Genomic DNA, 14,260 nt, shown 5'->3' with positions numbered 1-14,260 from the left:
TAATCTCTGTCCATGTGCCAGAAGATTGCCTTAATCACCAATGAATATGTTTGGGGGCTGTAAACCTTGTTAAGAAGTGGAAACATTTTTAAAATCTCTTTTTAGCAAATTGTAATTATCTTCTGGTCCTAACATTTTCCCACTTCAAATAGTCCCAAAACTTAAATGGACAAAAAACTTAAATCGCCTACTAAAGTGGACACTCTTGGTGTGCCACTCAGATCCCCCGGTCCCTTGGGACTGCCTTCATGGTTTCTGGGCACCTCTCTCCTGGCTTCACTTGTGCTTACATCCAGAGGCAAGGACCTGCACTCTTTTCCAGAATACTGCCGACCTGTGAGTTGGTTGGGTTTTGCCTTCACTTCCACTAAGCTGGAGGTCTGCTGTCCCCACCCCAGGCAACCCTTCCTAAGGACTGGCAGGGAGTAGTAGAAGCCCAGGTCCCTTGCCCCCAACAAAGACAAAACTGCACAGTGTCATAACACACACTATCATTTCCCAGTGGGGTGCAACTGAAACTACCTTGGGTGAAAACTAGCCTGCAAACGAACCTGGCTTGGGTTTCCTCCCCTCTCTTCTCCTACTTCCCTTGCTTCTTTACCGATTCCTCTTGGGAACACATTACACAGAAATGCTTTCTTCAAGTTGTCGTTCTGGAGAAGATATTCCTTCTGTCCTAAGATAGTCCACTAAACAGAAATCCCAGGACTCAGAGAGGGATTATAATAAGGTCAGTCTCACAGAAAGATGGAGTGCACTGTCACCATGTTAGTATGATTTTTATTTTTATATAAATATATATATATATTTATATGATTTTATTTTTATATTTATTTTATTTTTTTTAAAGATTTTATTTATTTATTTATTTGAGAGAGAGCAAGTGCATAAGCAGGGAAAGGAGCAGAGGGAGAAGGACAAGCAGACTTCATGCTGAGTGCAGAGCTGGATGCGAGGCGTGATCTCATTACCCTGAGATCATGACCTGAGCCAAAATCCAGAGACAAACACCTAACTAACTGAGTCTCCCAGTATGATTTGAGGAAAACTGGAGAAGCCTTTGCAAACTCTACATCCCATATCCCATTACTCCAGGAAAGAGACATGGGTGGTTCAAACCTTCATTTCCACCACCAAATCACCAATCTGTGAGTTTGGTTCAAGATTCTGAATGTCATAACTACTTCGCTGTGGTATTGAGAAAGAAGGTGAGCTCAGATTTGCCAAATGTTTCCCTGAAGAGCCCAATGTTTGGGAGATGCACAGGTTTACTGGTAGCACCTACCTCTGGCCAGACCACAGTCTGGGATAGGTCAGACTGGCCACTCAGATCCACTCAGTGGAACATTCACTTTGCCTATGAACCAGTAAGCAAATGGAGCAAAGGATATACATGATGTTAGGATATAGATTAGTCACTGTGCCAATCATGATACATCCAGAGCCTGGGGATCTCACACTTCCAGAGGAAGGAATCGGCAGGTCAGAGCAGCGCTCAACTGTGGGCTCATTTGCCTTTTATACCATTTCAGGTTTGATTAAGGAACATCCAAAGTCAAGAGTCTATTCTAACATCATAAAGTTTTCCTATGCCATAGTCAGATAATTGAGCAATTCCTGCACTCATTTCTTGCTACATCACTGAGCCTTACTGAAGTTTCAGTGCAGCAACCTAGTTAAGGTACCATGCACAGGTATTTCATTTTTGAGTAAACACCCCACTTCAGAACAACTCTAGTGACAGTGGTGATTGTTTACTTAGGAATATTTCAAGAGGCCTGCCTAGAAGCCCCATCCTGTCCTTTGCATCATGAGATCAGGTGAAATCGGATGATGACAAGGGCTGTGGTTAGGCTACAGCTATCCTCAAACTCAAGAAAGATCGAGATTCCTTTGAAAGGAAGAAGTATTTATGATCTCAGTTCAGGTTCTTCCAGATGCAGATCCTAAGGAAAGAATTCAAGCACAAATAGTTTATTTAGGGAAAACCAGTAAGGGGGTAGAGAAGTGTCACAAGGAAAGAAAGGCAGCCCATGAAAGGTGCACTCTTAATGTAGCTACTGTACTGAATGACTGAAGAGATCCCAACTGAATTATCTCACCTTGATAAAGGGGCTGAGGTATTTATAAACCCACCTTGTCAGTCACTGACTGAAGACTGCTCCCTGGCAGCACTAAGTACCTAGCATTTCCAACCTACCACTACATAGACAGGGCTCCAGAAAAAGCCGTCAAACACAGAAATGCACATATCAACAAATAAAAGTCACTAGAGCACAATGAAATAGTTTTGAGAGAACTGGAAAATGGTTATTAATGCACCTATGTATCTAGAAATTGAGTTAAAAGGGACATAAAATAGGCCCAAGTAGAGTGACTAGGACCTTATATCCACAACACACCCAGAAAGGATGTGCAGGGATATTCAGTTCTCACTGAATTCATGGTAACTTATTTACTGAAATTGAAAAAAAAAAGCTCATGGGTCTGATAATGCGCTTTGCCATAAACCTACAAGTCAAATCTGCAGTGCCAAGGTTTTAATGAATACATATTTAAAGCACATACACAAAATACTATGTGGCAGAAATAACATTCTTTGTAATTAATAAACTTATGATATAAAAATTTAGAGTTATAGAGTAAGCTTGTATAAAAAGGTTAAAATTATTTTTTAGTTTAAAAAAATGTAGAAGATGGGCACCAGTCTGGCTCAGTCGATGGAGTATGGGACTCTTGAACTTAGAGTTCAAGTTTCAAGTCCCAGGCTGGGTGTAGAGATCACTAAAATAATAATTTTTTAAAAATGTAGAAGAAATAAGCAAAAAATGTCTGAAGATCACTGTAGCTCACTGCTAGAACATTTCTACAGTCAGAAATTCTCAACAGTTGTCAGTTTGAAACCAGAAATCCACTTGAGCTGATTTAACCAGGAAAAGATTATTAAAAGATTTTCAATATCTCCAAAATTGTGAGACAGGCTGGAGAATAAGATTCTGAAGTTTACATAGCCATGCAGCATGTCCTAAACACACAGCAAAGCTGGGTCAGTGAGGATCCTGTGGATCCCACTGCCAAACTAAATAGACTGAAGCTAAGGTTACTGGTAGCATCAGTAGTATGGTTCCTTTATGAACTTGCTCTTGCTGCAACTGGTATGACCATAAAAGACTGCACTCTCTGTAGGTCCCAATTCAGAGTCTGACATAGTTATAAGCAGAGACTGGTGTTCTCTTTCTTAAAGAAAGACCAAGAAAAAAAGTACCTGATATACTAAGCTCTATCTCCAGAGTTTCTGATGTTAAGACAAAAAAAAAAAAAAAAAAAAAAAAAAAAAAAAAAGCCCTGACAACGAGGCATGTTTAATTTAAATTACCATTTTCTGTTTCCAAAAAATTTTCTGCTGATGACTTCATTTAATCCACTGCATTATGTCTGTGGTTTTAATTTCTAATGCACATGTTAGAAGGCATGAAATGATTCTTCATTTTCTATTATTTTTTATGCATGAAAAAATCTCATGACAGACTTGGAAAATGTTTTTGCCATTCTGGACTGAAATGTCAACAACAGGAAGGAAGGAAGGAAGAAAGGGAAGAAACAATACACATACTTCTGAAATCTAATCTGATTTTTTGGTTTGTTTTTTGTTATTCATGGTACAAACTATTAAATTCAGAAAAATGGAGTAATCATATCTCAAAGCTGGTCAAAATGGCCATTGTGGTGGTATTATACTAAGTGGTATTATACTATTATAATACCATTAAGGTGGTATTATACCTAGAGCTCCTAAGTGGAGCTTGACTGGCTAGGTTCAAAAACCAGCTCTGTGATTTACTAACAAAATGACTTTGGCCAAAACAAATCTCAAAAACACTAGAACCACAGACCATGGTCACAGGAGAGATGAAGGCTGAGAAGAATGAGTGCCTGATAAAGAACACTTAGGATTCAGTAAAGGTTGAACATGTACCACTCCCTGACCTTATGATAAAAACAGTTTAAGTCAGAAACACACACATGGGTGCAAGATGGTGGAGAAACAGGAGACCTAAATTTCTTCTGGTCCCAGGAATTCAGCTAGATCAATATCCAACCATTCTGAACACATACACACTCAACAGGATATCAAAGAAAAGAATACCAGCAATTCTATGAACAGAAAAGTGACCACTTTCTGGAAGGGAGGACGTGTGGAGAAGTGAATCGGAGGCAATATATGGGAAGATAGACCCTGGAGGTAGGGAGCCTCCGTCAGCTGGCTACCAGCAAGTGATAGAGCAGCGGAGCGCAAAATCAGAACTTTTAGAAGTCTGCTCTGATAAGGGACGTCACTCCAGTGGCTAAGCGGGGGGCTGGAACACTTGCTGGGATGGTGTGCTCTCAATCCTTGGAGTCACAGAAGGACTGGGGGTGCCTGAGTGTGGCAAAGCTCCCAAATACTGGATCAGGGGAGCCAGCTGCAAAGATGTTGCTGAGGAGTGGGCTTTCACATTGGGGTTGCCATAAACTGTGATCTGAGACACAGTTGGGCCACTACTCTTTGAGCAGGGACCCCACAAGTGGCAGATCTGGGGAGATGCCCCCTACCCCTTCCTCCACTGGGAGGAGTGGCAGGGGAGTGTGCTGCAGAAATCTGCTGGGCTTGGAAACTCCAAACAGGGTCACATGTCAGGGACAGAAATGCTGGGTTACAGTCTGGGTGAGCATAGCGTGTGGCCAGAGACCAGGGATACAGGAGTGACTCACTGCTTTTCTTTAAGAGTGCACTGAGGAGTGGAGCTCTTAGCTCCTCCAGGGCCGGAGCTCTCAGCTCTTCCAGGGCCAGAGATTGGGAGGCCACCATTTTCATTCTTGTCCTCCAAAGCTGTATAGAAGGCTTTCAGGGAACAAAAGCTACTGAGAGCAAAAATGAGAAGATTACTCAGCCTGGTGCCTGGCAAGGGTGGTGCAGTTACGCCTCAGGCAAAGACATTTGAGAAACACTGAAACAGGCCCCTGCCCCAGAAGATCATTAAGAAAGTCCAAGATTACTGATCGATGAGAACTGCAAAACTCCAGCACTAGAAGAATATAGCACATTGAATTCATGGCTTCTCCCCCATGATTCTTTAGTCACTCAAAGTTAACTTTTAAAATTTTCTTTATTTTTTATTTTTCTATTTTATTTCTTCTTTCCTTTTTCAACCAACATCTTAGCTTATCAATTCTTTTTAAGATCTTTTAAATTTTCATTTTACCGTCAAATTCTATCCCTTCATTGTATTTACCCTTATTGTGTGTGTGTGTGTTTTTCTTTAAGATTCTGAGAGGCAGTTTCTTCTAACAGACTAAAATATACCTTAAATATAGTGTACGGGTTTGTTCTAGTCTCCTGCCTGATCATATTCTCTCTTTTTTTTTCCAAACAACTTCTTATCTTATCAGTTCCTTTTTAAAAATCTTTTTATATTTTCATCTTTACAATCATATTCCTTCCTTTCATCGTATTTACCCTAATTTTTGTATATATAGGTTTTTCTTTCCTTAAAATTTTGGGAGGCAGTTTTTTTTTAACTCACGAAAATACACCCAAAATCTAGTGTGTGGCTCTGTTCTATTCACCAGCCTGAATATATATATTTCCTTTCTCCCTGGTTTTAGCTCTTCTGATTTGTTTAGTGTATATTTTACTGGGGTTCTCGTTACCCTTTTAGCATTTTGTTCTCTCATTCATCTATTCTCCAGACAAAATGACAAAATGGAGAAACTCACCTCATAAAAAAGAACAAGAGGCAGTACCAACTGCCAGGAACCTAATCAATATGGACATCAGTAAGATGTTGGAACTAGAGTTCAGAATGATGAATATAAAGATACTAGCTGGGCTTGAAAAAAGCATAGAAGATACTAGAGAATCCCTTTCTGGAGAAATAAAAGAACTAGAATCTAATCAAGTTGAAATAAAAAAGGCTATTAATGAGGTAGAATCAAAATGGAGGCTCCAACTCCCGAGATGAATGAGGCAGAAGGAGAATTAATGATATAAAAGACCAAATGATGGTGAATAAAGAAGCTGAGAAAAAGACAGATAAACAACTACTAGATAATGAGGGGAAAATTCAAGAGATAAGTGATAGCATAAGATGAAACAGTATTAAAATAATTGGGATCCCAGAAAAGAAGAAAGAAAGAAAGAGGGTCAGAAAGTATACTGGAGCAAATTACAGCAGAGAACTTCCCTAATTTGGGGAAGGAAACAGGCATCTAAATTTAGGAGGCACAGAGAACCTCCCTCAGAATCAATAAAAAATTGGTCAACATCCCATTATCTAATAGTAAAACCTACAAGTCTCAGAGACAAAAAGAAAATCCTGAACACAGCTCAGGACAAGAGGTCTATAACCTACAATAGCAGAAACATTAGTTTGGCAGCAAACTTATCCACAGAGACCTAGCAGGCCAGAAAGAACTGGCATGATATATTCAGAGTGCTAAACAAGAAAAATATGCAGTCAAGAATACTATACCCAGCTAGGCTGTCACTGAAAATAGAAGGAGAGATAAAAAGTTTCCAGGACAAACAAAAACTAAAAGAACTTGTGAACATCAAACCAGCTCTACAGGAAATATTGAAAGGGGTTCTCTAAGCAAAGAGAGAGCCTAAAAGTAACATAGACCAGAAAGGAACAGAGACAATATACAGTAACAGTCACCTTACAGGGAATAAAATGGCACCATTCGTATCTTTCAATAGCTACCCTGAATGTAAATGGCCTAAATGCCCCAATCAAAAGACAAAGAATATCAGATTGGATAAAAAAAACAAGACCCATCAATATGCTGTCTGCAAGAGATTCATTTTAGACCCAAAGAGAACTCTAGATATAAAATGAGGGGGGGGGGTGGAAAACCATTTACCATGCTTATGGCCATACAAAGAAACCTGGGAAGGCAATCTTTATATCAGACAAATTAGACTTTAAACCAAAGACTAAAATAAGAGATGAGGAAGGACACTGTATCATACCTAAAGGGTCTATTCAACAAGAAGATCTAGCAATTTTAAATATCTATACCCTAATATGGGAGCAGCCAATTATATAAAGCAATTAATAACAAAATCAAAGAAACACATTGACAATAATACAATAATAGTAGGGACTTTAACACCCCTCTCATTGAAATGGACAGATCATCTAAGGAAAATATCAACATGGAAATAAAGGCTTTTATTTGCATAAAATCTGGACCAGATGGACTTCACAGATATATCCAGAACATTCCATACCAAAGCAACAGAATACACATTCTCTAGTGCACATGAAACATTCTCCAGAATAGCTCACATCCTGGGTCACAAATCGGGTCTCAACCAGTACCAAAAGATTGGGATCATTCCCTGCATATTTTTGGACCACCATGCTTTGAAACTAAAACTCAGTCACAAGAGGAAAGTTGGTGAGAACTCAAAAAATGGAGGCTAAAGAGCATTGTCCCCCGCCCCCCCCAAGATTTTATTTATTTACTTGACAAAGATCACAAGTAGGCAGAGAGGCAGGCAGAGAGGGTGGGGAGGCAGGCTCCCTGAGAAGCAGAGAGCCCAATGTGGGGCTCAATCCCAGGACCCTGGGATCATGACCTGAGCCAAGGGCAGAGGCTTTAACCCACTGAGCTGCCTAGGCGCTCCTAAAGAGCATCCTATTACAGAATGAATGGGTCAACCAGAAAATTGAAGTTTTTAAAAATTCATGGAAACAAATGAAAATGAAAACATAACTGTTCAAAATCCTTGGGACACAGCAAAGGTAGTCCTAAGAGGAAAGTATATAGCAATACAAACCTTTTTCAAGAAACAAGAAAGGTCTCAAATACACAACCTGACCTGACATCTACAGGAGTTGGATAAAGAACAGCTAAACCCAGCAGGAGAAGAGGAATAATAAAAATCAGAGCAGAAATCAATGAAATCAAAAGAACAGTAAAGAGATCAATGAACCCAGGGGCTGGTTCTTTGAAAGAATTAGTAAGATTGATAAACCCCTGTCCAGACTTACCAAAAAGAAAAGAGAAAGGACCCAAATTAATAAAATCATGAATGAAAGAAGAGAGATCAATCCAACACCAAAGAAATACAATTATAAGAACATATTATAAGGACCAATATGCCAGCAAATTAGACAATCTGGAAGAAATGGATGCATTTCTAGAGACATATAAACTATTAAAACTGAACCAGGAAGAAATAGAAAACCTGAACAGACCCATAACCAGTAAGGAAACTGAAGCAGTAATAAAAAATCTCCCCAGAAACAAGAGCCCAAGGCCAGATGACTTCCCAGGGGAATTCTACCAAACATTTAAGTAATTAATACCTACTTTCCCGAAAGTGTTCCAAAAAATAGTACTCTTCCAAACTCATTTTATGAGACCAGCATTACCTTGATCCCAAAACCAGACAAAGACCCCATCAAAAAGGAGAATTACAGACCCATAGCCCTGATGAACATGGATGCAAAAATTGTCACCAAAATACTAGCCAATAGGATCTAACAGTACATTAAAAGGATTACTCACCACAACCAAGTGGGGTTGATTCCTGGGCTGCAAGGCTGGTTCAACATGACTAATCAATCAATGTGATATAATACGTTAATAAAAGAAAGAACAAGAAACATTTGATACTCTCAATAGATGCAAGAAAAGCATTTGACAAAGCATCCTTTCTTGATCAAAACTCTTCACAGTATAGAGATAGAGGGTACATACCTCAATATCATCAAAGCCATCTATAAAAAATCCACAGTGACTATCGTTCTCAATGGGGAAAAACTGAGAGCTTTTCCCCTAAGATCAGGAACATGGCAGGGATGTCCAATATCACCACTGCTATTCAACATAGTACTAGAAGTCCTAGCCTCGGTAATCAGACAACAAAAAGAAAGAAGTCAAACTCTCACTCTTTCCAGATGATATGATATTTTATGTGAAGAACCCAAAAGAGTCCACCCCAAAACTGTTAGAACTCATACAAGAATTCAGTAAAGTGTCAGGATATAAAACTAATGCACAGAAATCAGTTGCATTTCTATACACCAACAAGGCATAAGAAAGAGAAATTAAGGAGTTGATCCCATTTACAACTGCACCCAAAACCATAAGATTCTTAGGAATAAATCTAACCAAAGAGGCAAAGAATCTGTACTCAGAAAACTACAGAATACTCATAGAAGTATTCTATACTTTTATAGAATACTCATAAAAGAAAATGAGCAAGACACAAAGAAATGGAAAACATTCCATGCTCATGGATTGGAAGAACAAATATTGTGAAAATGCCTGTGCTACCTAGAGCAATCTACACATTTAATGCAATCCCTATCAAAATACCAGCAACTTTTTTCAAAGGAATGGAACAAATAATCCTAAAATTTATATGGAACCAGAAAAGACCCTGAATAGCCAGAGGAATGTTGACAAAGACAACCAATGCTGCTGGCATCACAATTCCAGACTTCAAGTTCTATTACAAACCTGTAATCAAGACAGTATGGTACTATCACAAAAACAGACACATAGATCAATGGAACAGAATAGAGAGCTCAGGAATGGACCCTCAACTCTATGGTTAACTAATCTTTGACAAAGCAAGAAAGAATGTCCATGGAAAAAAGTCTCTTTAACAAATTGTGTTAGGAAAACTGGACAGCACCATGAAGAAGAATGAAACTGGACCATTTCCTTACACCACACCCCAAAATAGAATCAAAATGGATGAAAGACCTCAACGTAAGAGAGGAATCCATTAAAATCCTTGAGAACATAGGCAGTAACCTCTTTTACCTCAGTCACAGCAACTTCTTCCTAGAAACATTGCCAAAGGCAAGGGCTAAAATGAACTACTGGGACTTCATAAAGATCAAAAGCTTTTGCACAGCAAAGGAAATAGTCAATGAAACCAAAAGATAACCAACAGAATGGGAGAAGACATTTGCAAATGATGTAACAGATAAAGGGCTAGTATCCAAAATCTATAAAACTCAACACCCAAAAAACAAATAATCCAATCAAGAAATGGGCGGAAGATATGAATAGACATTTCTGCAAAGAAGACATCCCAATGGCCAACAGACACATGAAAAAGTACTCAACATCACTTGGCCTTGGGGAAATACAAGTCAAAACCTCAGTGAGAGACCACCTCATACCAGTCAGAATGGCTAAAATTAACAAGTCAGGAAACAACAGATGTTGGTGAGGATGCAGAGAAAGAGGAATCCTCCTACACTGTTGGTGGGAATGCAAGCTGGTGCAGCCAGTCTGGAAAACAGTATGGAGGTTCCTCAAAAAGTCAAAAATAGAGCTACCCTATGACCCAGCAATTGAACTACTAGGTATTCACCTTGAAGATACAAATGTACTGATCCAAAGGGGCACCAGCACCCCAATGTCTATAGCAGCAATATCCACAATAGCCAAATTAAGGAAAGAGCCTAGATGTCCATCAACAGAAGAATGGATAAAGAAGATGTGATATATATATATATATATATATATATATATATACACACACACACACACATACATACATATATATATACATACATACATACAATGGAATATTATGCAGCAATCAAAAAATGAAATCTTACCATTGCAATGATGTGGGTGGAACTAGAGGGTATTATGCTAAGTGAAATAAGTCAATCAGAGAAAGAAAATTATCATATGATCTCACTGATATGTGGAATTTGATAAATAACACAGAGGGTCATAGGGGAAGGGAGGGAAAATGAAACAAGACTAAACAATATAGGGAGACTCTTAATCTCAGGAAACAAACAGGGTTGTTGAAGTGGAGAGGGGTGGGAGGCATGGGGTGGCTGGTGATGGACATTGGGGAGGGTATGTGCTATGGCGAGCACTGTGAACTGTATGTGCTATGGTGGGCACTGATGAATAACAGAAACAAATATACATTATATGTTAATTAAAAAAAAAAAGAAAAATGCCATCAGGTTTGATAGTTGTAAAATCCTAATTGAATTTCCTAGAGAATGCTTGGATGCTAACAATAGTTCATAGTTGGTTATAAGTGCTCCAAAATCAAATATGCTCAAGATCTCTAAGGTACGGTACAGTTGATTTTCCAAATGACTTCCTTAGTCAAAATCTGGGAAGATAATAAATTAAGACATTGACTACCTCCATTAGTTTCTATTGCTGATATAACAATTACCATAAACTTAATGGCTGAAACAACAAAACTATTATCTCACAGCTCTATAGGGTCAGAAGTCTGGTATGGAGCAGACTGGATTAAAATCAAGATGTTGGCAGAATGTGTTCCTTTCTGGAGGCTCTGAAGGAGAATGTATTTCCTTTCCACTTGGTCTAGAAGCAGATTTCGGTTTCTAGCCTTTGTGGGATGAAGGTCCCTGTTTTCCTACTGGCTGTTAACTAAGAGCTGTTCCTAGCTAAAGATGACCACATTCCTTGGATCATGGGCCCCTTTCTCCCAACTTCAAAACCATGAACAGTGGAACTAGTCCTTCTCACATACATCTCTCAGAGCCACTCCTCTTTCTCATTCTTTCACTTTTAAGGACTCAGATGCATAGAGTGGGACCATCTGAATAGTCCAGGACATCCACCCCATCTCAAGGTCTTCAACCTTAATCACATCTGAAGACTCTTTTGTCATACAAGGTAACGTTATCACGGGTTCCAGAAATTAGGATGTGGACATACTTTGGGTTGGGGTGGGGATCACTCTGCCTAACACAATATCCTATTTGCTTTTCTTAGTCTTCCCAGTGGTACTGATATCATAAAAATGCAGACAGCCTTTGAATATATTCTTGGATATCAGTTCCTTCTGATCTTTAAAAAAATCTACACACAAAGGCAAGAATGGGTTCGGGTGAAAGATTCTAGCAAGTTAAGTCAAAGTAATTTCATTCTTCAATATTATTTTCCAAATTTGTCATGCCCAAAATCACAATGAAAAGGACAATGTAATTTTACCTGTACTGCAACCCAAGACACTAAACATACTGAGCTGTAGATGCTAGCAAAAATAACAAAATTCAAGTAAATGTGCAGCTTAAAATAATGTTTCTTAACTTGCTTTGTGATAGTGATAATACATAGATGGCAATTGATACATACATATACATATACATATATATATATATATATATATATATATATATATATATATATATATATATAGAAAGGCTCAGTTCCAAGTGCTCCATCTGGATTAGTCCTCCTCTTTACTTGCTTTTTAATTAAAGCCACCCCACTCTGTATGAATTCAAGTATCCTCTTAGGGCACAGTCAAAGCCTTAAGTCCTGCCTGCCCCAAAAAACCACCTGGTGCTAAAAGACAGGATGAGCCACAGGAGGAGAGAAGTAAACAGGGGAAGATTAACCATATTTAAAGCCCAGATTCTCAGTGGAAGAGTAACAGTCTGTCGTGCTACAGCACTGTTTTGTATAATATAAATCAGCTCATGTGATTATTAAATAGGGGAGTAATGTCAGAATAACATGGAAGGCAGGTTGGCTCATATTTAATTTTTCCCAGCACTTTGTCTTGTGCTATCAAGAAACAACAGCTGAATGTACAGTATGCAGTGGACTCCACAACCCCCCCACACCTGAGGCAAGAAGATTAAGTAATCCACTCAAGGTTGCACAGTATCCAAATCTAGAAAAATCCAAACCTCTAGGCTAGTTCTTGAGTCAGTGTTCTTAATCATGATTCTACACTGCTTCTCTCAATTAACAAGTTGGTTGTATTTGATTCTTTTTTTTCCATCCCTTAACAAATGGAGTTTAAAATGACTATCTTAATACCTTAAAAGACAAAAAAAGAAATATGAGAAACACTTTGTAGTTTACAGTGTTAAATGAATTAATATTTCCACATCAATTATCTTTCTTTATAATTTGGAATAGTTACTGTTTTTCCATGTACTAATTATTTCATGTTTATAATTAAAGTTTTGTACTTACTCAGGAATTTCCTTGTAAGGAGAGATTGTGATTTATGTCCTTTTGTGCTTTGGAAAACCCTAGAAAAATCTATTCAATATTGCTAACTGGATGGCACTTGAAATTTCTGGAACTCACAGGAATGTAAATCAATAAAAAATAAAAGTAAATAAAAGTTCATACCATATTAAGTTAAAAGTAGTATTTTCCATGGGCCATTCACAGTAAAGTGCAAATTCAGTTTCTCCAGATCCTAGTAGGAGTCTGATATTTCAGGTTAATGAAAGAAAACAGAATACAAAGGGAGATGAGTTATGTCTTACTTTTCAGGACAATCATTAAGATACTTCTGAGACCCATTTTATATACGTTGGTTTCTACCAACAGAAAGTAACTCCCAGGAATGTCACATCTACAGATTCTCCTTTCTATCTCTTTTCTGTCCTTTTCTTGATAAATCTTGACTGTTGTTCTAGATACAGGCAATTGGATTATTAATAGGGCGAGGCTCAAGACTGGGCTACAGATATATACACTATTCGACTAGTCTTAAATGAACTAAATATGAAAGCAAAATTTACTTTTCTGCTTAAAGTTTAGATTCAGAACTAATGGGATAAAAACGAGTCTCTACTCCAGCATTCTTTGGTTGACTCTTTTTAACAGCAGTAGGGTATCATTTAAATGAGTAGCACTTTGAGAGGTTTTGACTAAAACTAAAGGTCTCACTGTATGCTTTAGTTTTTTAGTTTTCAGATGTTTATATATATATACATATATATATATGTATATATATATATCCTTTTCCTCTGTTCGAACTTAATTTACCTTTATGAGGTGTTGAACTCTCTATGCCCATGTATTCCCAAGGTCATCTGGATGTAACTCATTTTTTTTTGTCTTACTATCTAGACTTTTCTTTATCCATAGGCTTTCTCTCAGCCTCTGTGATCCTTAGGGACTACAGAAAATATAGCACTGTTAGGCTTGTGGAAAAAAAATTTCAAACCAACAAGATTTTTGCGATGCTCCATAAACACTAGACATCTGCTATTTATCTCGTATATTAATTTAATGGCAACTACACAAGGTCATAAACTTGTGATGTACCTATACTAAAATTAATTCTGTAAGTTCCTATATAATGTTAATAAACATTTTGAGACATAAGCACTCCAGCAGTGAAAAACAGCATGGACTATTATTCATTTTAAAAACATAGCACATTACTTTTTTTAAAAAACTTCTAATGATACCTCATTTATCACTAATTAGT

General features: G+C 38.0%; 1 long non-coding RNA gene across 1 annotated transcript in view; it reads right to left on the bottom strand.

Moving 5' to 3' along the window:
- Nucleotides 1-13,253, bottom strand: part of LOC309845617 — a 72,155-nt gene extending 58,902 nt beyond the window's left edge. The window contains exon 1 of the long non-coding RNA XR_014301383.1: nucleotides 13,168-13,253. This is a non-coding gene — a long non-coding RNA (uncharacterized lncRNA). The remainder of the gene's footprint in view (nucleotides 1-13,167) is intronic.
- Between the last annotated feature and the right edge of the window lie 1,007 nt (nucleotides 13,254-14,260).

This window comes from Mustela nivalis (genome assembly GCF_964662115.1).
Source record: "Mustela nivalis genome assembly, chromosome: 12".
Lineage (NCBI taxonomy): Eukaryota > Metazoa > Chordata > Mammalia > Carnivora > Mustelidae > Mustela > Mustela nivalis.
Note: the sequence above shows the minus strand (reverse complement) of the source record. Positions and strands in the feature narration are given on the sequence as shown.